The sequence below is a fragment of the Anolis carolinensis genome, chromosome 3, assembly GCF_035594765.1.
Source record: "Anolis carolinensis isolate JA03-04 chromosome 3, rAnoCar3.1.pri, whole genome shotgun sequence".
In the NCBI taxonomy this organism is placed as follows: Eukaryota; Metazoa; Chordata; class Lepidosauria; order Squamata; family Dactyloidae; genus Anolis; species Anolis carolinensis.
Genome location: NC_085843.1, coordinates 275061057 through 275086998, shown reverse-complemented (window position 1 = coordinate 275086998; position 25942 = coordinate 275061057). Strand labels below are relative to the sequence as shown.

The 25942-nt window shown below is 39.2% G+C and overlaps 1 long non-coding RNA gene across 7 annotated transcripts in view; it reads right to left on the bottom strand.

Annotated features, from left to right (window-relative positions):
* The window catches only part of sox2 (SRY-box transcription factor 2), a 533219-nt gene that overhangs the window by 467069 nt on the left and 40208 nt on the right, over positions 1–25942 (bottom strand). Inside the window, exon 1 of one of the 7 annotated variants that reach the window (XR_010004870.1) lies at positions 19132–22898. The exons of 4 other annotated variants lie outside the window; for them this stretch is intronic. This is a non-coding gene — a long non-coding RNA (SRY-box transcription factor 2). Of the gene's footprint in view, positions 1–19131; positions 22899–25942 lie in introns of those variants that run through there. 2 more of the 7 variants (XR_010004871.1, XR_010004875.1) reach the window with 2 other exon arrangements.

The following is a 25942-nucleotide window of genomic DNA, read 5'->3' as shown; positions in this document are numbered from 1 at the left end:
GGACCTTTGCAGGTATGGAGGCAGTCGGGACAATTTCCTGGGATCTCCATTTGGGATCCAAGCATGCAGCCCCCACAGCCATCCCTCCCCAACCTTCATTTAGTCCTTTAAAAGAAAAGAAAAGTAGAAAACACTAAGCTTGACTTACCTTCCTGGGGATGGAAAATAAAACTAAAGAGCTTTGTATTATTTAGTTATTTAGTTTCATTTTCAAGCCACAAGAAGATACGGCAATAATAATAATAATAATAATAATAATAATAATAATAATAATAATAATAATAATAATAATAATAATAAATCACACAGTCCTAAACGCTTGGGAAGTGTTCAACTTGTGATTTTGTGATACGAAATCCAGCATATATATCTCGTTTGCTGTGTCATGTCTTTGTGTCAATAATAATAATAATAATTTATTTCTACCCTGACACCATCTCCCAAAAGAGACTCAGAGTTGCTTACAAGCACTCGTAATGTAACAATACATGTGGTGCAATAAATACAGATACAGTAATATCAAAGAGAAGCCTTCTGGCTCCTATGGAGGCTTTTCTTTTCCTTTTAAAAGCGGGGGGGGGGGGGGACAATTTCTATCATGAATTGGCAGGAGTGAACAATCTGAACACCCCACCAGTCAAAAAGATGGGGATTTGGGCCACCGACTGGCCTCTACAATAAGTAAAACTGGCAATTAAAATGTTGGTTTCACTCACATTTTAGGCCTGTGTGGAAGTGACCTTAGGCAGCAGTTGCGGTATATAGTTAGTGATTGCTAACTCCATCCCCAAGCAAGTCACTGACTCAGAAGAAGCCCTGCCTTCTTTGACTATGTGCTGAGGGACAGCACATGACCAAAAACAATCACCTTTCCTCCAAGTCTTAAAAAAACAGTCAAGGTGTCAAGGATTATCCACAAAAAACAGCTCACTTTTTGCTCTCTCTTCAAAGACTAAGCTCGAAGGGCAGCAGTTGCATGGGAATGGGAAATCAGTTGGGCTGCCTGAAACAGAGACTGATGAATTCATCACATGGGGCTTTTTTAGCATCCTAGGAAACTTTCCTGCCAGTCCAGCAACAGATGGGCATGCTGCCCATCACACAACATCACTGGACTTCTGGCAGAGGTCCCACCACAACCAGAGTGGAAGCATCCTAGTGGGCTTCCCTCCAAACACAGGAACCAGCACAGATCCGTGCCACTTTAGTGATGCTTTCCCCATGTGTTGGGGAAAGCATCGCCATGACGAAGCAGTACGTGAGGCAACAGAATTGTTCTTCATCCCTGGCATTTCGCCACGGAGGCTGGCAAAACAGCACGGGGGGGGGGGGGGGGGGTCCCCCATGTGATTAAGTCCTGAATGTGAAGAAAGCAAAAGGATTCAAGAGGAAAATATTTCACTGGGCCTATAAATAGTGTCTAGTCTACAATACCAGTAGAAGAAGGATAGAATGACAAAGTCTAGATCCCTAGTTTAAAAAAATAACAATAAGAAAAAGGGTGGTTTTGAGGAACAGAGCTAAAACTGTTTTTACAGAGAAAGAAAAGATACTTTAAGAATTAAAAATGTTGCAAGTAAGTCATAATGAAGATATTCCACCAAAAATATATCACTTATAAAGGGGAGTGGATGATGTGTATTACCTACATTTCATAATATTTTTACACAGTTCCAGCCAATATATGGATCATATGCAAATGCCCGATTTAAAATGAGATTTTGCATACTAAGAAGTCTATTTTCCCATCAGTGTAGAAGTGATTTACACACATAAGTCCCATGAACATTAATGGGGCTCACCCACATAAATCTCCTACACACAGATAGACCCTAAGGATTTACATCAAAATGGTTCCTTTAGAACCATTTGCAATGTAAACCTTTTCCCAGGATTTTACGTATTAACAATACTAAGCAATACGCTCAAATCTTAATGTGCAAAATCCCAGCTATCTCCTCCCCAAATAGGCAATTGTAGGAAAATACCAGGATTTTATTTTACCTACGGTATATTCCATTTTAATCATAGTCATTGTTGAAAATTTATTTCTGCTTTTAAAAGTTATGATTAAGACATAACTTTTGAGTTCTAGTTCTTTCTTGCTCAAAATCTGCTACAAATGAACAAATCTACATAATCCCTCAATTGCTTTTATGGCCTGAAATAAATAACTTCCAGCATGTGAGAACATGTTTTAATGAAGAAAACATTGATGAGAACACATTGACTTTATGGACACACTGAAACTCAGCACAGATTTCTTTCCAAGCGTTTACAATCTTACTAATAATTTTTTACATGGGTTACTGGGCCACATAATCCCTTTCTGTTCAGTTTATCTTCATCATTCTATTCCTAATAGCAACCAGGGCTTTTACAGAAATCATAATTTTGCACTCAATGCAATGCCATTCCTAAAGATATGATTTAAATTTGTTTTGTTTTCTACCTACTACAACCTCTCTTCACTGAAGCACTAAAAGCTGTAAACGCTACTTGACATTTCACCTAGGTGCCAGCATTGCCCTTCATTCTGTATATACTTAGCAATTCACCATGCATTTTAAACCTCATGATGTTTATCTTCACAACCCTGGAAAAAGTAATGTCTTCTCTTTGCTGTGTGAAAAAGTTTGAATCATAAAAAAGAAGTGCTAGAGAGAAGCTCAGACCAACTGCACTAACATAAAAGCAATTGTCCCAACTACAAATTCTTGCGTGACTAAAGTTTAAGTTACAAGAAACACTGCCTTCTTCCACATGATTTTGCCAGAGTTTCTGTTCTTTATGTGAAATCCATTTCCTTAGGCCATCCCAGCCATGGAAGGTTTGATTGATAGTGACTTGAAAGGGATCCTTGATGATTACGACTTCTATAAAATGTTCTCCTCCAAAAGCTGGCCTGGCCCTAAAGCTTGTCTTTTGTTCTTCTGAAATCTGTTGTTCTTCTGATTAGGGTTCTGATTGGTCCTTTCCTTTCAACTGTTTATTTTGCATGGTTTTTTTTTTTCCTCCCTTAGCTCCAGTACTCATTCTGCCATTCTCTCTGGTAAGAATTTGATAGACCATATGTCACTGAGACAGTGAACCTGCTCTAGGTTTTAGTCAGCACTTTAAAAGGGTTATTTAGCATGCTGAACTTATTGTGGTTCATTATTTAGAATAGCTTATTCAAGCATGGAAAAGCTCCAAAGCAGATTCACCAGCAGATTGATCATTTTTTGCTCCAGACTGGACCCAGATTTACCAACAGTGTAGACATGGCCTAAATCTTCTTTCTAAAGGAGATGAGGAATGGTACCAATTAGGGCCTGCAGGCTACAGTTAGATTTTAATTAACTAACATTAATAACTACGGGCGCTTCCAGATAGCACTAAAACACGGATTTTAAACAGGAGCAAAAAATCCCAGGACTTCAGAAAAGGTCCACATATAGACCTTTTAGTCCTAGGATTTCTGCCTCCACTATCCAGACTTGCTGCTTTGTTCCGGGATTTAGAGGTTCCCAAGATGGCTGCCATGGGTCTTCCACCGGAAACCTTGGCAATTTTTTTTAAAAAAAACTGTCGAGATGCAGATATGCGGAGATTCGGATATGCAGATCACTGCAAAAGTTCAATTTTTTGTCCTGGCCAGAGAAACTGTGCCCTCCTGACATTTCATGAAGTATCTGCCACGCAAACAGTGATAGGGTCACTTCTGCCCAAGTCAGCAGTACAAAATGAAACTGGAACACACACTTTCAAGCCAGGAACAGAACTTTGTCATTATTGACACTTTTTAGAGCCTGGCTGCTTGGCCATCTGTCCAGACAGATTTAGTTGTGTACTTGTGCCATCAAACAACAGGGTGCTATTCCTGGGTTATACATGGCTTTTCCTATTAGCCACCTGCATGACCTTGGCTCTCAGTATTTACATTCCCATGTCCCAACAGCCAGTAGTAAGTCTTTGCCATTTTCTAAACTGTACACATGTTGTCAGCATACACCCAATGAGGAACCAATATGTATAACCTGGCAACATCATCCTGTTGTTACCTGGCACAAGTACACCACGAAACCTGTCTGCACAGATGGCCATACAACAAGGTCTAAGTAATTATAGTAATGATGGCATTCTCTTCCTGGTTTGAAAGTGTCTATTCCTGTTTCATTGGTACTACTACTTACTGTGTACTACTTACTGTGAAAGTCCTTGTTGCACCCCAGGAACTTCATTTTTCTGCCACAAGCTTCTTTAAACATGTGAAGGACAAAGTTCCTCTTCCCAGGACAAGGTTTTTGCCTTCTACTAAAGTGTCACCTTTTTAGAAACTGACCAATCAGGAACAAACATCTAAAACTTGGGAACAAACCCAGATAAAAATTTCTGTGATTTCCAATTGCAGGGACATACAAACATGCAAAGATCCGGATATTTGGCTAAAAACCACGATATTCCCTCTCCTGGAAATCTTGTGTTCTTTGCCTTTTGTAGCGATTGCTTCCAGGTTTACAGGGAATGGCATCTGGCCACCCTCCTGATTGCTGCAGAACCTCCTGGGATAAAGGTACTGTCTGGACGGGCCCTAAATTTGAACATAAAGTAATATCTGATGTACACACAGCCTTGAGTCTGCTTTACATCCATGCCAAATCCTATGTTACTAGGCGTTATGATCTTACAGATTTTACAAACCAGGCGACTTGGGCTTTTTATATAAATGGAGTTTGACCAAGCAAATTCCAAGGAGGGAACAACTATAATAACAATAATACTTGTAATACTTTATTTGTACCCCACCCTATCTTCCCGAGGGGACTCAGGGCGGTTTCCAACAAAAGTAACAAAATGGCAAACATTCAATGCACCAAACAGACAATGATAAATCAAATCAAAATAATAGATAAAACACTCTCAAAATAAATTTATAAAACTAAATTAAAAAAAATCATAATTTAACTTAAATAAACATAATATAACCCATCACACACAATTTCCACAGGATGAAGTAGGTATCCAATATCTAGGTGAGGATATATATAAAGTCTTTTTCCTCTCCATATGCTAAGATGCATAAATGAGTTTTTAAAGCTTTTTAAAGCAGAGGAGGGTGGGGGGGGGGGGGCTTTTATTTCTTTAGGGAGGGAGTTGCAGAGGAGGGGGCGACCACAGAAAAGGCCCCCTCTCTTATCCCTATCAACTGTGCTTGAAACTATAAAGTTGAATTCACAAAGCCTGGGAGGTCTTCTTCTATTTTAATGTTTTATATGTTGTATTTGTAGAAAATCAGCTCACTGGGTGGATACTGGTCACTCTGGGACTGTTACAACAGCTGGTAATGAGAGAGCCAGCTGAAGTATTGAGTAGTAGTGAGAGGGCTACCAAGAACCACCTAGTTCGCTACAAGGTAGTCCCTTGGCGGGAGTAAGGTGTTGAGGAACAGCCAGCTAATCGGCCTGATTGACTGGAAATATGACACTGTGTTGAGTTGTTGCACTAATGTCTTATCATTTGTCTTTTCTCCTTTTTTTCCCTTTTTTGCTTCAAGTTGTTTGTTTGTCCCTGTATTGTATGGAAACTGGGGTGGCAATACAAATCGTACAGGGCAGAGGGAGATATGGCGATGGGAAGGTCACATGTCCTTATTGAGAAAGAAGAGAGGTGTTTAATACCTATTTCACTTTCCAGTTACCCTGCCAGACTGAGGAACTTGAAGAGTGAGCCAAACCACCCACAAAACCTCATCTTACTCTTAAGTAATGCCAGGTCAGTGGAAAATAAGAGTCATGTCATCTATGATCTCCTCAAAGATGAGGAAGCTGTCCTGGCATGCTTCACTGAAACTTGGCTGGAAGATGATAGTGCTCCAACCTGGGCCCAGGCCTTCCCAGCTGGGTACTGCGTCAGTGAGCAGGTGAGGGAAAGCGGGCAGGGGAGGGTGGGGAGGTAGCTGTGGTCTATAACCTGGCCAGATTACCTATTAGGGACCTGAATCACATTGAGTGTGTATACATGAGTTTGAAAAACAGGGCTAGATTAACAGGGATTCTGTTAGTGGAGGACCTATTAAAATGGTCCGTTCTCAAAGGCTAATGGATCCCTTTGAGACTCCAGGAGGCCTTAGAGGATTCCATGGCTGGCATCACCAACCAGTTGAATCACCAGTTGAATTCCTGGTCAGCAAATGGAATCAAAATCTAGCCAGGGCTATTGACACAATCGCTTCCAAACATTCTCTCCAACCTGTCGGAAATCAGGTTGCCTGGTATACAGAGACCTTCAGGGAAATGAAATGGAAAGAGCAGCTAGAGTGCAGATGGGGGGAAACTCAACTTTTATGTGACAAGACATGGTATAGAGAGCACCACTATCAGGTGGCAATATGTGCAGCAAAGGAAACTTACTTCTCTGCATGCTTTGCATCAGCTAAACTGTTCTGAGCAGTGAAAGGTTTAACTCAGGTACCCCCCCCCCCCCCCCGAACCAATTGCTAGAACCTTGCGATGCTTTTAACACTAATTTTGCAGATAAAATCTCTCACATAAGAGCTGACTTAGATGTTGTCATTGGAGCAGAGGCCAACAATGAGGTGTCCAGAAACCCTGTGAGTGGTATTACAGTTTAATTGGTACAGTAAGTACTGTTGATGTGGACAAGCTGCTGGGTCAAGTAAGGAGGACAACCTGCTTTCTTGATCCCTGTCCCTCTTGGCTAGTAATCCAGAGATGCAAGAGATGCAATTCGATCTCAAATGCAACAAATTATTAATGCATCTCTCAGGGAGGGGAACTTTCCATCCTGTTTAAACGAAGCAGTAGTTAGACTGCTCCTGAATTCTCTGGACCTTAATAACTATAGACCAGTCTCTAACTTTCCACTTTTGGGCAAGGTGATTGAGACGGCAGTTGCCCTCCAACTTCAGGCAGTCTTGAATGACACACACTTCCCTGATCCATTTTAAACTAGCTTCAGAGCTGGATAAGGAGTTGAGACTGCTATGGTCACCTAAATGGATGATCTCTGTCTTAATACAAGGGGTGTGAATCCCTGTTGGTGCTGCTAGACCTCTCAGCAGCTTTCGATACCATTGACCATGGTATCCTTCGACACCTGGAAGGGCTGGGAATCGGAGGCACTGTGTTGCAGTGGTTCCGGTCATGCCTCTCAGGCAGATCCCAGATGGTGGAATAGCTGCTCCTCAAAAAAGAGCTGTTACATGGCATCCATCTCACAAGGTGCCATTCTATTTCCCAATACAATTTACATGAAACTGCTGGGAGAGATCATCCAGAGGCATGGGGAGGGGTGTTATCAGTATGTTGATGATATCCAAACATATTTCTCCATGCCTTCAAAAACAGCCTCAGCTAAGGATAGTGTGTCTCCTTTGAATGAATGCCCGATGGAGGTAATGGGCTGGATGAGGAAAAATAAATTGAGACTGAATCCAGACAAAACAGAGATGCTTGCCATCAAGGGGATAGAGGTGTGTCTGTGGATGGGGTTACACTTCCCTTGAAAGACTGTGTTCACAGCTTGGGAGCGCTCCTGGATCCGTCTCTCCAAATGTCAGCCCAGGTAGATGCGATGGTCAGGAGTGCTTACTAACAGCTTTGGCTGATATGCCAGCTCCACCCCTTCCTAGATGGTAGTGCACACACTGGTAACCTCAAGGCTAGTTAGCATCTACAATATGCTTTACATTGGGCTACCTTGTGCCAACTTCAAAAACTCCAGCAAGGTTCAAATTATGTCAGCCAGATTGGTTACAGGAACATTCAGGAGTGAGCATATTACACCTATCCTAAAGTCACTCTACTGGCTGCCAAATAGTTTCTGGGCAAAGCACAAGGTGTTAGTTTTGACCTTTAAAGCCCTGCATCGTTTGGGTTCAGGTTATCAGAAAGATGGCCTTCTCCTGTACAATCCGCCCCGCACACTTAGGTCCTCAGGGGGGAGGTTATTCCAGCCGGCCAGAATCTGACTGGCAACCATCACCCAGAGGATCTTTTCATCAACTGCCTCAAGACTGTGGAACGGCCTGCTGAAAGAGCTCCGACAGCTAAATGATCTGCCAGAATTTAAATACCATCTAAAGACCTATCTCTTCTGGCAGGCCTACCCAGCCAGTTTTAAGCATGAATTTTAAATTTGCGCACTGTTTAATCTGTTTTGTGTATTTTAATATGTATTTTACAGAAATATGTTTTAATATGTATCATTTATAGAAATACATTTTAATATGTGTATTTGTGAAATTTTTACAATGTTTATGTGTTTTAATCATTTTGTTACCCTCTTCAGGTCATGACGAGAGGTAGGTAAGAAATACATTATTGTTTTTGGGTTGTTGTATGTCTTTCGGGCTGTGTGGCCATGTTCCAGAAGCATTCTCTCCTGACGTTTCGCCCACATCTATGGCAGGCATCCTCAGAGGTTGTGAGGATGCCTGCCATAGATGTGGGCGAAACGTCAGGAGAGAATGCTTCTGGAACATGGCCACACAGCCCGAAAGACATACAACAACCCTGTGATCCCGGCCATGAAAGCCTTCGACAACACATTATTGTTTTTGTTGTTGTTGTTGTTGTTGTTGTTGTTGTTATTGGAAGCAACATCCTTCAGATACTTAGTAGGATATATTCAGTTTTCAAAACTAAAATACCTACGTAGGTAATCCTGCAAAATACGAATTTTTCTAAAATTCATATAACTGCACCTCTTTTGTGCTATGACTTTTCGTGTCATCTTATTCACTCCACTATTCAAAATAACCTTTTAAGTCATTAATATCGGGCGGGGGAGGGAAATCCTCCACCTCCATACTAATCATTGCTAAGGTTATGACATGAGATGAAAGACACCAGAAAAATTTGATGGTAAAACTGACACTGTATCCTCCGCTCATACCAGTGAGAAAGAGAAGACAATGGTAGTCTATGCTTTTGAATCTTCAGGCCTTTGTTCATTTGTGTCACAACCTTCATGCTACTTAAAAAGATTTTTCATGCTTCTACCTTTTATCCCTTTCTCCTGCTCAGCTGGTTTGGCAGTGTACATTTATCCTTTGCTGCCCAAACAAGAATACTGTGAGACATTATATGCACAGATTCATAATCAATGCCCCAGATCTAGAAGCAGTGAGGGCCCCAAAATACAGATTATTGTAATGAAGCCTCTTTTGGTAAATCTATCCAATCGAGGTCATAAATATGTAATCCATAAAAAAGGGAAGTGCAGGGAAAAGCTCTCAGCCAGTTTAGAAGTCGGAATCAAAGCTAGTAGTACAGAAAACCAAAACCAAAAAGAGATGTTAAAATTATTAAAAATAGCCTGTCCAGAATTAAGGAATCCCAAGAAACATACAAATATGGTAAGCACTGACAAAGAAATATAGTTTTAAGCAGTAGTCTCCTAGAAGTTTCTGGGAGATTTATAGGTGGCTGGCTCTGGATGCCATGTGCTTAATGAGTCAGTGTTTCCTAGATAAGAGCCATTGATTCTTATGAACATTATCCATTTTTTCTGGATGGAAAAATCATGCTGAGGGGAGATCCTCTCAACTGCTTCAGCCAACAGCTGCTCATATTTCAGGAGGGAGCCAACATATAGAAAAAGAAACTTCTTGCAAGCCAGATTCCTCGGATTCTAGAGGATGAGTTATGACAACAGGTATAATAAGGGGAGAAAGTAGTACAATATGTTGCTTATCTATAACTGTGGTTCTTTAAACAATCATCCGTGAACTCACAAATATGGGCTTCTTTGCACCTGCCCAAAAATGAAGGATTCTCTGGAGCTGAATTGGTTTCTTTTGGTCATTTTGGGTAACTCTGTCATCTATTGCACACATGAGAACTTTTGCCTTTCCATTCACATAGGTTCCAACTCCACCTGCTTTCACGCTAATATAGCCATGGGATATCCAATAGTAGAGGTGGCACTTCCATGCCAGCACTACTCCTGACTATTCAAAAACATGGTAACGCTGGAGAAGAAATAACAAAAAGAATAATGTCTTCACATGTCCTTTTCCCTAGCACAGTTGTATTCCCAGCAGGCAGTCAAACATCTGTTCATACAATTACAACAAGAAAGTAAAATTATGCCAGATAAATAGGGATGTCAAAACATCTTAACATGCTCCCTTCCCTAACATAAGGATGTACTTCCCCTATACACACATGGCACTCAGCTGATGTGTAGGGAAAGGCAAAGCACATAAGGAAGAGAGCCTGAAAGATCTTGCTTAACTTAGATCTCTTGTCATCTTTGGCCAATATTCATAACAAATGAAGCAACATTGTGTCTTATGTATTGCATCTTATTTATCTTATGTAGCTTGTAAGGTTCAGGGCAAATTAAAACTTTGTAAACTTGTCTGAGTGTCTTTGTGGCCAAAGAGCAAAATAAAAGTTTAATAAATAAATAAATAAAATAAGTGAATTCTATCCAAATGTCTTCACTGGTGAAGATAGAGGACAAATACCTGTGACTAAAAAAGCAAATTACTTAATATCTACTCCAAGTAAATTGATAGAAAGTGTTGTTAAGGCAAAGTTGTCAAGTGTGTAAAATATTAATCCCCTAAAAATAATCAGTGTGGTTTCGTGAAGGTAAATCTTGTATCACTGACATTTTTAGTTCTTTCAAAAAGTCAATAAACGCATATATATGATTGATCAAGTAGATATTATTGATTAAATCCCTCACCAAAGGCTCAGAGCAAACTTGGCAGTCACGAGAGAAGAAGAAAAGCTCTCTTATTGACTGGATGCTGGACAAAGAATAGGAAACTGGTTTACACATTGAAGGTATTAGAGTTAAAGGGTGTCCCAGAGATCTGAACTGAGAAGTAAAAAGATTTTGTTTTGAGTAATTCCAGAACAAAAATACACAATACACTCTATACTGCTTTGTCCATAGATGTATTTGATGCAAAAGATTTTGTGTACCTAGATGTTCCACTAAAGGCCATTTACAAAATGACTTTTATTCCAACTTGTCAGCAACATTCTTCTAATTTAAGAGTATTGCATCCTATTAATACCTAAACCCAGATTGCCCTCACATTAGATCAAAAGCAATTTTCTGCAGTATCTTAAGGGCAATACTAAGCAGTCTTGTCCGGGGTTGAGGAATAACAAACATCTAAGCACCCAGGCAGCATGGACAAGAGTCATAGGGCAGGGACAAAAGTTATGTGATGGCAGCAATTCTCAGACTCCCCACCACCAACAGGCTTAGGCAAGCAACTCTTAAGGAGAAGCAAGGGAATTGTTGGGATAGTTCTCACCAGAATTCATAGTAATAAATAAAGTATTTCTAATCATCCTTGTTGGGGCCCTCAGTGGTGCAACGTGTTAAAGCACTGAGCTGCTGAACTTGCGGATCAAAAAGTCGCAGGTTCAAATCTGGGAAGCGGAGTGAGCGCCTGCTGTTAGCCCCAGCTTCTGCCAACCTAGCAGTTTGAAAACATGCAAATGTGAGTAGATCAATAGGTCCCGCTCCAGCAGGAAAGTAACAGCGCTCCATGCAATCATGTTGGCCACATGACCTTGGAAGTGTCTACAGACAGCGCCGGCTCTTCAGCTTAGAAATGGAGATGAGCACCAACTCCCAGAGTCAGACAAGACTGGATTTTATGTCAAGGGAAAACCTTTACCTACCTACCTACCTAATCATCCTCGTTACCTTATGCTACATCCCTGAATCTCACCAGTTTGTATGCTTATAATATAAATAGAAAGTCTGCTGTCTTCTAGTATACTTCTATTTTATTATTATTATTTATGACATACCGTATATTGGTTAAACTTGTAATGAACACCCTTGGAATTAACTTTGAAATTGGGCCTCTCCAATTTCAACCCACCTTGGGTCTCCAAATTTTATGCTGACAAGTGTACAAGCTCCTTTCATTACAACTGATCTGGTTTATTTGAGAAATTTAAGACACTAATGCCTGAGCAGTGTGTTTATAAAGTATGAAATATAAAGTTTTATATATTGTGGAATGTGACTAGTCCCAGACATAAAACCAACCTTACAGAATCAAAAAAATACACTGGTGAAGAAACATAAACAGTGAATTGGTCTATAGTGAACCCAAGAAAGATGCCACATTAATGAATTACCAGTTAATGCAATCAGATGGCTGATTTATTTCAAGGGTTCAGAAACCATAGATATGTACAAAAAGACTGGCTGGGAAATGATCCTGCTACTTTGTAATATAATTAGAACAAATCCCTTCTGGTCAATACATATACAAAAAGGTCACAATGATCAGCTTTCCAATTTTATGGCATCTCTCAGTGCTTAAAACACTAATCAAAAGATCAAAAGATTTACAGAGACATACTTCTTTTAAAAATTATAATAACTGAATTCAGAGCAATGAAAGACACAGACCTAGAAGCAGGTGATAAAAGATTAGGAATCCTCTAAGGAATCCTCACTAAGAACTTTTCCAGGCCATCATCTTCTTGGCCTTTTTTTGCTTTTCTTTTTATTGCTACTATTGTTTTGTCTTCATTGATAAGTATCAATATTTTTGAACATTAAGAAGGATAGTTTTGTTGGGAAGTTGAACTATTTGAATATTTGGATTGTTGTTTGGATTTTTAAAAATATTACAGAATGAGTCAAACAACCTTTATTTTGACTGTTTGAGAATTATTGGCATCTGAACATCCCTTGACTGTTGGGAGCTGAATGTTCCTTACAAAGATTTGAACACCTAAGAGTGCACTAGGTATGATATGCCACAGTGATCCTATTGCCAAGTCTTTTCCTTCTTGTATCTTTACCATGATCTGCTCTAAATCCTATACCATATTTCCATTTGTCTTTAAATATTTTCATTTTATACATCATTCAATAATGTTTGTATCTTCATACCAGCTCTGAACTCCACTGTGTTTATCACTCCAGAAGGAATGCACTCAGACCTCTAGACAGATCATAAAGATCTGTTCTTCTTTCTTAATATTGAGCTAGACATACATTTACTGGAAAATTATACAGAAAATATATAATAAAGGTTTGTGTGAATCTGGACATTGGGAGGGGGTATTTTTAAACATATTTGCTAAGGTTTTTTGGGCTTTCTTTGACTCATGAAGACTATTTAACTTATTAAATGAACTATCAGACCTATGTTTCAATGCTAACAAATACTCATTATTTTTGTCTCTATTCTTAGTATTCCTCAGTTATTCATAATCATTAAATATTCAGGACTAAGTTTAACTTTTGGGGTAGAATCCTTTTTGTACATTATGCTAGTAATTGCATTATTTCCATGTTCACACAATATGAGTTATGAGGGAAAACATTAAAAAATCTATAGACTCTGAGAAGCTTTTAAAATGTTTTACATTCTTAATAACCAGTGCCCATGCTCCCCCCTTCCCCTTACTACCTACATCCATGTAGTTATTTATTTATTTATTTACAGCATTTATATTCCGCCCTTCTCACCCCGAAGGGGACTCAGGGCGGATCACATTACACATATAGGCAAACATTCAATGCCTTTTAACATAGAACAAAGACAAGACAAACATAGGCTCTGAGCGGGCCTCGAACTCATGATCTCCTGGTCAGAGTGATTCATTGCAGCTGGTTACAGCTGGCTTCCTCTCCAGCCTGCGCCACAGTTTGGACCCTAGTTACACCAGCATAGTCCACCAACAGGGTTTTGGCCTTGGTAAAACAGAGCACAAAAATATTCATGAATCCAACAAAATGAATCCCACATAAATAGCAATTTATGATCCAAATGATTTCCTAAAAAGGAAGGGTTGCATTTATTTATAACAGACTATTTAGAGAGCCAAAGAAAGACCTACAGAAAGTCAGAAAGAATATGGAGAATAGCATCACACCACCATTGAAAATTGACCAGGTCTATCCTCCTGGTCTCCGATCCTTGACCAATATACTTGTAGCCTGGAAAGCAAGCTAGCATTCCCGCTCTCTCTCTATATATATGTGTGTGTGTGTGTGTGTGTGTGTGTGTGTGTGTAACGTACATAATTAGGACTGGGTTAACAACAAAACCACTGGACCAAATGCCACCAAATTTGGCCACAATACACCAACACATCCAACGTATGTCCTTCACTCAACCCCCCCCCCCCCAAATGGATTGGCCTATATTTATTTTTCATGTTTCCCCCTCCCTTTTCAGCTGGAATGGTATGTTCCCCTCTTTCCCTTCACTCTCTGCACTTGCCTAGAGGGGGGGTGACTGTGTTTACAGCTTACGGGGGAGCCCAGCAAGTGAAGAAGAGCAGGTAGAGAGAGAGCCAGCTGCCAGGGCTGTTCTTCTTGGAGGGGCTTCCCTCCCTCCTCGCACACACAGGAACACATAGATATCCAATTAGAAAGTGGGGGGAGGGAGATGAGGAAGAGCTGTTCTCCCCCTGGCTGCCAGTCACAAGGGTAAGCCCCGTTGCCTTTAGACCTCACCTGCTTGGTGTTATATCAACCTCCTCAGCCACAATGGAGCCCAGGGGACAGGCAGAGTCCACTTAGGCCTCTACACACACACACACACACACACACACACACACACACACACATTGATACTTTGACTTAAGAGTTTAATTTGTTCACAAAATCAAGTAACCCAAAGTTCCTCAAAGTGGACGAAAGCAAAGCGGACAGCCATTTCCCAAAGCAGACAAGAGCACGAGGCATGGAGGCTGCCCCTTGAAGCCCTAAAACCCTGTACTCTGGCACTAGTGCTCCCTTAGAGCTAGCTTTCAAATCAAAATGCTGCTCTTATGTCGAAACAAAACCCGGGCCAAGTGACAGTTCTTAACTTAAAATGCTCTTAAGTTGGGACACTCTTAAGTCGAGGTTCCATTGTGTGTGTGTGTGTGTGTGTAGGAAGGAGGGAAGCACTTAAGTAAAGTGAGGATATAAAAGAATCTGGAAAAATTCTTCTCAAAAGAGTCAAGGTGTAAAACAGCATAGAAATAATTAAATAATGTGGAAATTAGTTCACTCAGTGGTAGCAGATAAAAAAAACAGATCAGTTTGAATTTACACATTTAAAGTCCCAATTTTGAATCTGAGGGTATATGTGTCAGGATTTGCCTATTACTCTGAATATGTATCATTGTTTTGACCATTATCATGCTATCTGCTTTAAATCCTTATGCTAGTGCACTTCAGTAGTCAAGAAAATGATGTTGGCCACACTGTACTTGATTTGTCTTTTTTGGCATATAACAATCTTCTTGATTTCAGATTTGTTTGTCCCCAAGCACTTGTTTGTTTCAGGTATCTGCTTCCATCATGTTTACCTTGCCTTCCCTATTTTTTCCATTTTTATCCTTAAATAAATACTTGCTGCCAGAATGGTTACATGCAAAAGGAAGTGGGATTATTTCACATTTAATAGTTGTTTATGCAAATGACATCTGTAAGCAATCCCTTTATTATATACACCTCTATTACAAATGCAGGAGTCTGTCTCCTTTGCATCTGGCCACTGTATTTTTTCTTAAAGTTTTCAGGCAGTATCAGTTCCTGGTCTTGTTCATTCACCTTTCTGCAATCTACAACAGCATGCAGCAAGGTGCTGTTGGTAATCTAGTCAACTTGTTTGGAAACAATTATTGCAAGTCATGCCAAGTACATCAACCTTTCTTTTCCTCCTTGATATATGGATCACAAAAATGAAGTCCTGTCCTTTTGAACTCTGGATTTTCTGGATTTAGTACTGATCTCAAAAAGTGGCACTGGCAACAAAGTTCATTTATTTGTAATATTTGTATGCCATCCCATAAATTAAATTTCTCTGTTGAGAATACTTCATTTCCTTTCCTTTTCTCAACACCCCCTGTCTACCCCTTGTGGTCAGTAAACATTCTGTGTTCAGTAAACATATTCAGTTCACTCCAGATTGTAGAGAGGAGGCACTCTCAAAGGGCTCTGTCGTCATGGTTTTGCTTTTGCTTTTCAATTTCTGCTAATTAATGCCTCCCTGATGTGTATGAATAATATTTTTGCTGTTAGTATATAGGATTGGGGAAATCTTACTGTGTGGTCAAGTCATGAGGATTACAAAAAATATTTAGAAGGATGTTGCAAGATGTGAATATGCTATGTGGATATTTTTACTTTGCTGATTGAAGTCCATTGACAAGGATGCACCCTCCGGGAATAGATGGGGGTCAATCACTGGAAACAAACCAGCAAAGGATAGTCACTAATAACCAGAGGTAGTTTAAGGTGGCAGAAGTAACACACTCAAAAAAGGAAGAAGCCAGTGAGGGGACTTGCAGGACTCCGGACAGCTCCCTGGCAGAGAGCTTGGTCTGCTAACATTTGCCAGCTCAGATAATAATTATTCACACATGAGAGGATGTTGTTTTGGATTCAGCAATCCTAAGAAAAACCTATCATGGTGTTTTCTTGGCAAGATTCATTTAAAGGGGGTTGCCTTTGGCTTCCTCTGAGACTGAGTGTGACTTGTCAATGGCCATGCTGGCTCTTAATGAGATGATACATAAAGTTAACTATGTTGTGGTTATGTTAATAGAGGAGAATCCCTTGCAAATGCTCCTATCATGAGAAATACAGCAAGTGACTAAAAAACCTTAGTGGTGGTGTCCCTAGTAATGAGCCTGATTCCCAAAAAGGTCAATTTGCAGTCTCCTTGCTGGTTTTCAGATGCTACATTATTTTTTTAAATTAAAAACACTTTTTATTTAGGACTTTTTACACACACAACCCTTCCCTCCTTTTCTTCCTCATTCTTGTTAATTGTTATAAATGGTATCAAATTGTATTTTTTTTAAATTTTATATATGTTGTTCCTAAATATGTAGCTTCCTGTAGGCAGCTTGGAAAGTTTGTTGTGAGCAGTATATCAATGTATTTCTTTAACAAACATTACAAATAAATAAATAACCCTTTTTTACCTTGCCATTAATAAATGCCAACTGATTTTAAGTTTTCATCAAAGAGTTACCCAAAGTTTTAATCTATGTGCGATTAAGGACTTGCTGATTGAGGTCCCAGCTCCCATTTATTTTAAATAAATAAATATTTAAATAAATAATGTATCACTTCTCAGCCTACCAGAGAACTGGAGGTGATGTACAACAGGTAAAGACAAATAAAATATTACATATATTAATACAATACTTTAAAAAAACAGACTTATAACAGATTAGCAATCCTTGGCAACAAAATTGGAAAATTAGAACAGCCAGAGCAAATTGAAGAATTAAAGATTACACAATACCAAAATGCTTGACACATAAACACATACAGAGTACTTAGTGATGAGTGAATTCTGATATTTCCTTCAGTATGGACTAGCTGTCCCTCTGTTGACTTATGATGACCACATGAACTTCCCAGTGCTTTGTTGGACAAGGAATATTCAGATGTGGTTTGCCAGTTTCTTCCTATGAAATAGAGTCCATGGATACCATGTTGACCAGCAACTGTGGTACAACTGAAAGTTAATTTGGCTACCCTGAACTAATTCATGTCTGGAAAAATGAAAAGGGCAAAGTTGATCAAATTTTGGCCATATCTGTGGCTCACAATAACTTTATTGTATGTTGCTGTGAGCACCATTTATTCACAACATTTATTTCCCACAATTACTTGTTTTCATTTCACAGTTTTCTTGACATTCTCCTTCAACAGCCTGTTACCATATTTTTGGCCCTGATTGCACTGTCTCTTCTACAAACCCATCACTTGAAACAGTGACTGGATAGCTACATATTCCCATCTGTTTCTCCTGGTATTCTGGAGTAGGATGAACACATGCAATGCAGCTCCTCTGCATTTAAGAGCTGTATCAAAAAGGGAAGTTTAGAAGATGCAGCTTTCCTAAACCTTGCATAATAAGCTGCTCCTATTTAAAGCCCCTTTTTCACCACTGTTAGAGAAAAAGGATCTTTACTTCATGAGCATCTGCTAGTACTAGCCTGTAATCTAATTCTGTATTTGTTTATCTTACCAGTCTTATCCATATGACAATACAAGACTAAATTAATTGCAACCGATTACAAGAGATATTCAATTTTCCACCAATTATTAACATTTGAAATTGAACCTTTAAGGTACTTTTTCTTTGTTCCTTCACAAATTTGGAGCAAAATTAAAGCAAATAAAAGATGTAGATACCAGATCCCCTAGATGCATTTGAAAAGTAGTCTCTAATTTTTTTGCCACCTTTGCTGTTTGATAAGTCAGACATTAGGAGGCAGCAGACAGCTCAGTACATTTTAGGAATGAATCTGCCTGTCTTGGGTATTTTATTGGACCTGAGATTAAAGAAGCAAGTAGTTAAAAAACTACTGCTATCATTAACATCTGATCTAAGGATACATGGTTCAGCTACGATGTTAAGAAAAATATGGGTATGAAAGACTTCAACACATTTACCAAAAGAAAACGTTTACATGCAAGCATGACAAAAAATTACATTAACAAATCACTCTGGCATGAAATTCGACACTAACCCTTCCTTCAGCATTATATCAACTTTAGGAAATGCATTTTTCCTTTCTCACAGGAACTACACCAAGAAGCTACTACATAAGATGAGAATTCAAACTGAAGGCAAAGCATTGTTTTATTTTTAATAGCTATTTCAAATCTGCCCACATTGTATATATAAATGTAAAGTAAAAGCAAGGGTTTTAGATGCCTAAAAAATTGATCTCGTCCTTTTCTGACAATGTAAAATGAAAGAAAACAATGCTAAATATTAAACAAAAATCCAAAGTTTTAAGGAATCACAGTACCCAAGAGATTTTTGTAACAAGATAATGCTATTATTAAATGCTTTATTATCATGGGAAAAAGTGTTTATGGCATTAGCAACAATTAAAACACTAAGCTAAATCAACATATTATTTTGAACTTCCATATTTAAAAAGATAATTTCCCACCCAAAGTGTAACAACCATGGTTGTCATGTTTCTCTACCAGCATAACTAATAATATTGCATTAATGTACAATTCAAATATCAAATTGATGTACAGAATAAATAAAACATCCTGAATACTGCAGTGCACCTCAAGCTTCTTGGTCCAACAGTTCCTCACTAGGACTTAGCACAGAATATTCATATGAAAAGCAATGCACAAACTTACTGTAATGATGTCCAGGCTGTTCTTTGATTGCCAAAGAAGGTTAGTTGCCAAAGAATAAGTTGTTTATTTTTTAAAAAGTGAAACATTAGCAAATAGAATAGGATGTAAAATCCAGTATTCATTCATTCAAAATGATGATTTTTCTTCTACACATTTCATAAGTGAGGCAAATAAATACATAGATGGCTTTTGATATAATCCGACGACAACCAAGGGATGCACCAGCTCTCTTCAGTTATAAGTACTGAAATGTTGAGCCATGGAAGTCCAAAATTGTGAGGTCAGACAGTCTTGCATGTTAAAGAACAGAGCTGAAACTCAAAAATATTTAATGCATTATCCAGATACGAATTTCTCTCTCTTCTCTCTTTTGGTTTTCTTTCCTGCCATTCCATTCATATTATTTTCTTCCCACAAAATGCATATAGGTTTGTTCTTCCTGTGCCCTGGTTAAGGCCTGCCTTTGAAATGCATTTCAGTCTCTCAACACAGACAGCTTTCACTGCATTTAGAGTCCCACCAAGGCCCAGCTTTAAAAGCTACTGATTCTTTTTTTTCTCCTTCTTCTTTAGCCTTCCTCACAAAAGAAGGGTATTTTGTAAATTACCAGCTCGTTCAGATCAACAAAAGGTACTTTCATAGAAAGCCCCATTTGATTTTGCTCAAATTTGATTACAAGGATGGAGGAAAAAGGAAAGGAAGTCAAAAAGAAAAACCCCAGATGGCTTTTTTCATTCATCTCACTGAATGAGCTTTATCTGTGCCTTTTGAAACTGTAGCAGTGGAAAAGCATTTCTGTTGGCTTAAAAAACTTGACAAAAATTATTGGTTTGCCATTTCTCATGTAACTGCCATTGGGAACTGGATGAAAAGACTTTTTTTCATGGGATCGCCTGCTTGGATCAAAATAATGGAGATTAGGTATTTCATTATAAATTACAGTGGGAGATAGAGAGAGGCTGTCATATTAATAGCAACCTGCTCATGGTCTTCAGTGGTAGCTATTCTCCTAGACAAAGGACCAAGGGGGTTGTCTATTGAACTTGTGCTTTAAGGCCCGATCAATTTTCTATCATCAAGGCAAAAGGTGAGATGACGAACAAAAGAATTCACACATGAGTGACCTCATGAGCTGAGAGATAAAACAGCTTAAAGAAACAAAACACATCCTGAAATTATGGGTGATAAACCGTATAAAGGAGAAAAAGGAGGGGGAAAGACAGAGAAGTGGAGGGGGGTGGGAGCAAGCATTGGCTTATAATTCTTTTCTTAAGCATACGGACACATTAAAAGCTACTTGTTTTGAGGCACAGTATAATTGCAGCATTTGTTTTGCAAGGCTCTGTCATGAATCTTGCTGTGTTTTTCTTCCCCAACAGGGTTCCAGTAATTTCATTTATGAGCAAGCATGCTTTTGTGTTTAATGCAGGATGCCCAAGAGCCATACATATAGATATGGTCACACAAAAGATTACTACTGATACCAACAACAACATCAGCAACAACGTATGTAGAGGAAGGCTGGGTGGGGCACTGCATTACACAGCTATGTAATGGCTAGAAAACATGTGTACTAAAACGTTGTTGTTAAAAAAAGCAGACAGACTAAAGACTTTATTTCACATGGGATAATACACAGATATGTCATTAGAACTCATATTTGCAGACTCTGCAACCAAAGATGCCATTCCCATTAAAGACTGCATACTTTTATCACCTCAATTCCTAGTTAAAGGAAAACAGTCCAGGGGAACATATCAGTAATGAATTGGCTACATTGCTGCCAACCTGGGGTAAACTAAATGAACAAGTGCTCTAAAACAGAATTATAAGATAACTGAAATGTACTACACAGCCATGTCTTATAGTTTCTGGAGTAGTCAGATTCACATCTAGCTCTCTGAAGCACCTTGCTTTCTCCTCAATATAAAATCCATTCAAATGTTTAAACATGGCTATAATTTCACCTTTTAACCTTCTCTTCTCCAGGCTAAACATAGCTCCCTAAACAGCTCCTCGTGGGGATGCCTCCCAGATCTTTCGCCATTGTGATTACTCTTCTCTGGAGATATGTTCCAGCTTATCAATATCCTTCATGTATTGTGGTATTCAGAAATGAACACAATATTGCAGGTGAGATCTGACCAAATCAGAATAGAGTGGTACACATTTCCCAATCAAGCACTGAAAAGAGATAGTTCTATCTAATCATAAAGCTCCATACACAAATGACAATAAAGATTCTGATGAGTGAAAAATTATCAAACAGCATCCCCACTTTTAGAGTGGTATAGCAAGATAGTCTACTGACCTCTTGTTCGACTTGTATATAAATACAGTAGAGTCTCACTCGTCCAAGCCTCGCTTATCCAAGCCTCTGGATAATCCAAGCCTTTTTTGTCGTCAATGTTTTCAATATATCATGATATTTTGGTGCTAAATTCGTAAATACAGTAATTACAACATAACATTACTGCGTATTGAACTACTTTTTCTGTCAAATTTGTTGTATAACATGATGCTTTGCCACTTAATTTGTAAAATCATAACCTAACTTGATGTTTAATAGGCTTTTCCTTAATCCCTCCTTATTATCCAAGATATTCGCTTATCCAAGCTTCTGCCGGCCCGTTTAGCTTGGATAAGTGAGACTCTACTGTAGTATATTTAATACTTTCCAGTACAGTTTACAGTGCAGTGTTCTTGAGAGAAAGACCTCTCTTTCTTCTGTTCTATACTAACAATACATTTTTCATGTGAGGGGACTTTTGCACTTGCTGTAAATCTGAATTAACTATCAACTGTGATCAAATGCATGCCATAGTTATTGGGAAAGATCAGAAACATCACAGATAGATGATGAATACCCATTATGTTGCCTAGGTTAAGCAATTAAAATATCTCAAAACTATATTTTCCTCATTGAGTCAGAGAAAATGCAAGACATACAACTGAAGATGTGGTTAAATTTGACAATGAATAAGGAGATGAATTAGTAAAACCTGCACTTAAAGTTTATCAGGCACAAGTGGTAGGGCAGTTGCATTATGGAACATTATGGAGCATAACTCTGGAGCAACATAAACTGCAATGGTTGAATCTACTTCAAATCAATATTTAAGGTCAAAATTACAGTTATCAGATAACATGCCATCCTCCTTGCTGCAAGCTGAAGCCAATACACCAATTCTAACCAAATTAAGCTGTCCTATAAATTAGCCAATAAATGTTCTAAATTAGCCTTATTGAACATTCCAGGCAGCAGATGAGTCAAATCAGTCCATAACTGAATAGCAAAAAATAAAATTTATCTGGGTTTTTATTACTATAAAACAAAAAAACCAATTGACCTCATGTAACAAGACATTACATTTATGAATTGTAGATCAAAATTAATATAGAGACAATTTACTCAATTTGTCTTAAACTGGATTTTAAGAATGTTCATATATCTATATATATAAAAGAGTGATGGCATCACGGCGACTCACAAAACAACAAAAGTACAGGCCCCCCAACCTCAAAATTTGACAACACAACCCATCATCCATGCCTCAAGGTTGATACAACAAAAAGAAAAGAAAAATAAAGTCCTAATTAGAGGGAGAGCAATAATTTTTTTTATCCAATTGCTGCCAGTTTAGAGGGCTAATCTCTGCCCACTTGGTTGCCTAGTAACCAAGGGACAGCCAGGTTTCAGTTAGGGGACAGGCAGATTTAGGCCTCACTTAGACTTCTTCCACAGATTATCTAATTTGCACTGGATTATATGGCAGTGTAGACTCAAGGCCCTTCAACACAGCTATATAACCCATTTATAATCTTATATTATCTGCTTTGCACTGGATTATCTTGACTCCACACTACCATATAATCCACTTCAGTGTGCATTTTATACAACTGTGAAGAAGGAGCCTCATATAATCCAGTTCTGAGCAGATAATATAAGATTAGAAATATACAGTAGAGTCTCACTTATCCAACGTAAACAGGCCGGCAGGATAAGTGAATATGTTGGATAATAAGAAGGGATTCAGGAAAAGCCAATTAAACATCAAATTAGGTAATCGTTATACAAATTAAGCACCAAAACATCATATTATACAACAAATTTGACAGAAAAAGTAGTTCCATGCGCAGTAATGCTATGTAGTATTTACAGTAGAGTCTCACTTATCCAACACTCGCTTATCCAACATTCTGGATTATCCAACGCATTTTTGTAGTCAATGCTTTCAATATATCGTGATATTTTGGTGCTAAATTCATAAATACAGTAATTACTATATAGCATTACTGTGTACTGAACTACTTTTTCTGACAAATTTGTTGTCTAACATGATGTTTTGGTGCTTAATTTGTAAAATCATAACTTAATTTGATGTTTAATAGGGTTATCCTTAATTCCTCATTATCCAACATATTCGCTTATCCAACGTTCTGCCGGCCCGTTTATGTTGGATAAGTGAGACTCTACTGTACTGTATTTACAAATTTACCACTAAAATATCACAATGAATTTAAAACACTGACTACAAAAACACTGATTATGAAAAGGCAGACTGCGTTGGATAATCCAGAACATTGTATAAGCAAATGTTGGATAAGTGAGATTCTTCTTTAATATGAAATAATTACTGGGATATAATAATGCAGAACAATATAATCTCTAAAACCAGGACAGTAAATAAACAGGGGAATTCCACACAGGAAACAATCAGGGCCAGCTAACACCTCCCAACAAAGTATTCCCATCATCAAAGTCTGGCAAATCCTGTTTTCTCAGGGCCACAGACAGTAGAAGCACATAAAATATCGCAAACAACACCACTCTGAAAACAAGGGAATTCCAGACAGGAAACAATCAGGGCCAGCTAACACCTCCCAACAAAGTATTCCCATCATCAAAGTCTGGAAAATCCTGTTTTCTCAGGGCCACAGACAGTAGAAGCACATAAAATATCGCAAACAACACCACTCTGAAAACAAGGGAATTCCAGACAGGAAACAATCAGGGCCAGCTAACACCTCCCAACAAAAAATTCACTCAGGGAGGAAACAGCCAGGCTTTAAAGCTGCAACGCCATTACATCCTAATCATTTTTCCTAATTGCAGCATTCATACTTGCCTCCAACAAACAAACAAAAACCAATCGGAAATATTGTATATTCACAACCTTTAGGAAATAATATCCCCTGATGGCGCAGCGTGTTAAAGCGCTGAGCTGCTGAACTTCTGGACCGAAAGGCCACAGGTTTGAATTGGGGGAGCGGAGAGAGCCCCCACTGTTAGCCCCAGCTTCTGCCAACCCAGAAGTTCGAAAACATGCAAATGTGAGTGGATCAATAGGTACTGCTCCGGCGGGAAGGTAACGCCGCTCCATGTAGTCATCCCACATGACCTTGGAGGAGTCTACGGACAACGCCGGCTCTTCGGCTTAGAAATGGAGATGAGCACCAACCTCCAGAGTAAGACACGACTGGACTTAATGTCTGGGAAAAACCTTTACCCTTGACCTTAACTACCACCAATTCCTCAATACTTTATTTCCCATACCACCATACTTCGCCACAGCAACGTGTGGCCGGGCACAGCTAGTGTGTGTGTGTGTGTGTGTGTGTGTATATATATATATATATATATATATATATATATATATATATATATATAAAATGTACGTTATTAGGACAGAAGAAACAACAAAACTATTGTTCCAAATCTCACCAAATTTGGCCACAAAACTAATCACTTTCCAAGAAGTGACCATCATTTTTTTTAAAAAAACAAACAGAGACAAAGCCAAAAAAATTTGCAAAAATAAATAAATAAATAACCATTCTGCGTGTGCACAAGAAATTTCCCTCTTTCCCCACCCACCTCCAGTACATGGAGCAAAAGGGGAAAAAATCAAAGACATACTACTGAGAACAACGAAGCCCCAAGGCAGGCTCTGCTTCTCCTCAGGCACAGCCTAACCTTCCTGCCTCCACAAATCACCTATCAAGGTAGGTTGCCCACAAACTATATCCCGTTCTTTACAAAACAGGGAACGGCTGCTCACCGGCATGCCACTCCACTCTTCCCAATCTTCTCCCTGCCAGAACATTCATTCCTCCTCCTCTTCCAAACTACTTCACATTACACAAGATGTTAGCTACCCTATCTGCCAACTTTAAAGCAACCACTGTTGGCCACTACCAACATCAATTTTACAATCTATGAGGGACTGCATGGCTACTCACCAGCTGGCCAATTCTTCAAACCAATCTCCCCACCCCTGCAGCAGATCTACCTCACAACTCCTCCAGCCCCCACTCAATAAAATTACCCCCACTGCCAGACCCATTCCTGCTGCCCCATGTCCCAACAGCTGACATTGGCACCCTCTTCCTCCTGCTCGAAGCCTCCTCCTCCACCCTGCCACCACTGCGGGTCCCATTCCGCCCCTAACCCAGGGCCTGCTTCCTCGAGGCCGTTACCGCCTCTCCTGCTCCTGCTGGCCAGGCCTCTGCTCTCCCTGCTGGGCAACTGCAAGGTGGCACTCAGCTTCGGGGTGCTCTTGCTCAGCAACTCCCCTCAAATCCCCTCAAAACCCAACAGTATTCACATGTGGGCATAGAAAAACACTGAAAAAAGAGGAATTCCACACAGGAAACAATCAGGGCCAGGTCCTCTGCATTGCCTTAGTCCAAGGGCTCCTCTGTGCATGTATAGAGTGCTTCTATGTGTCCCAGCAAGCTAAGATGGAGTCAGACAGGTAAGCTGCCCAGCAGGGGACCAGCAAACCCAAGGGAGGAGGAAGAGGAGGAG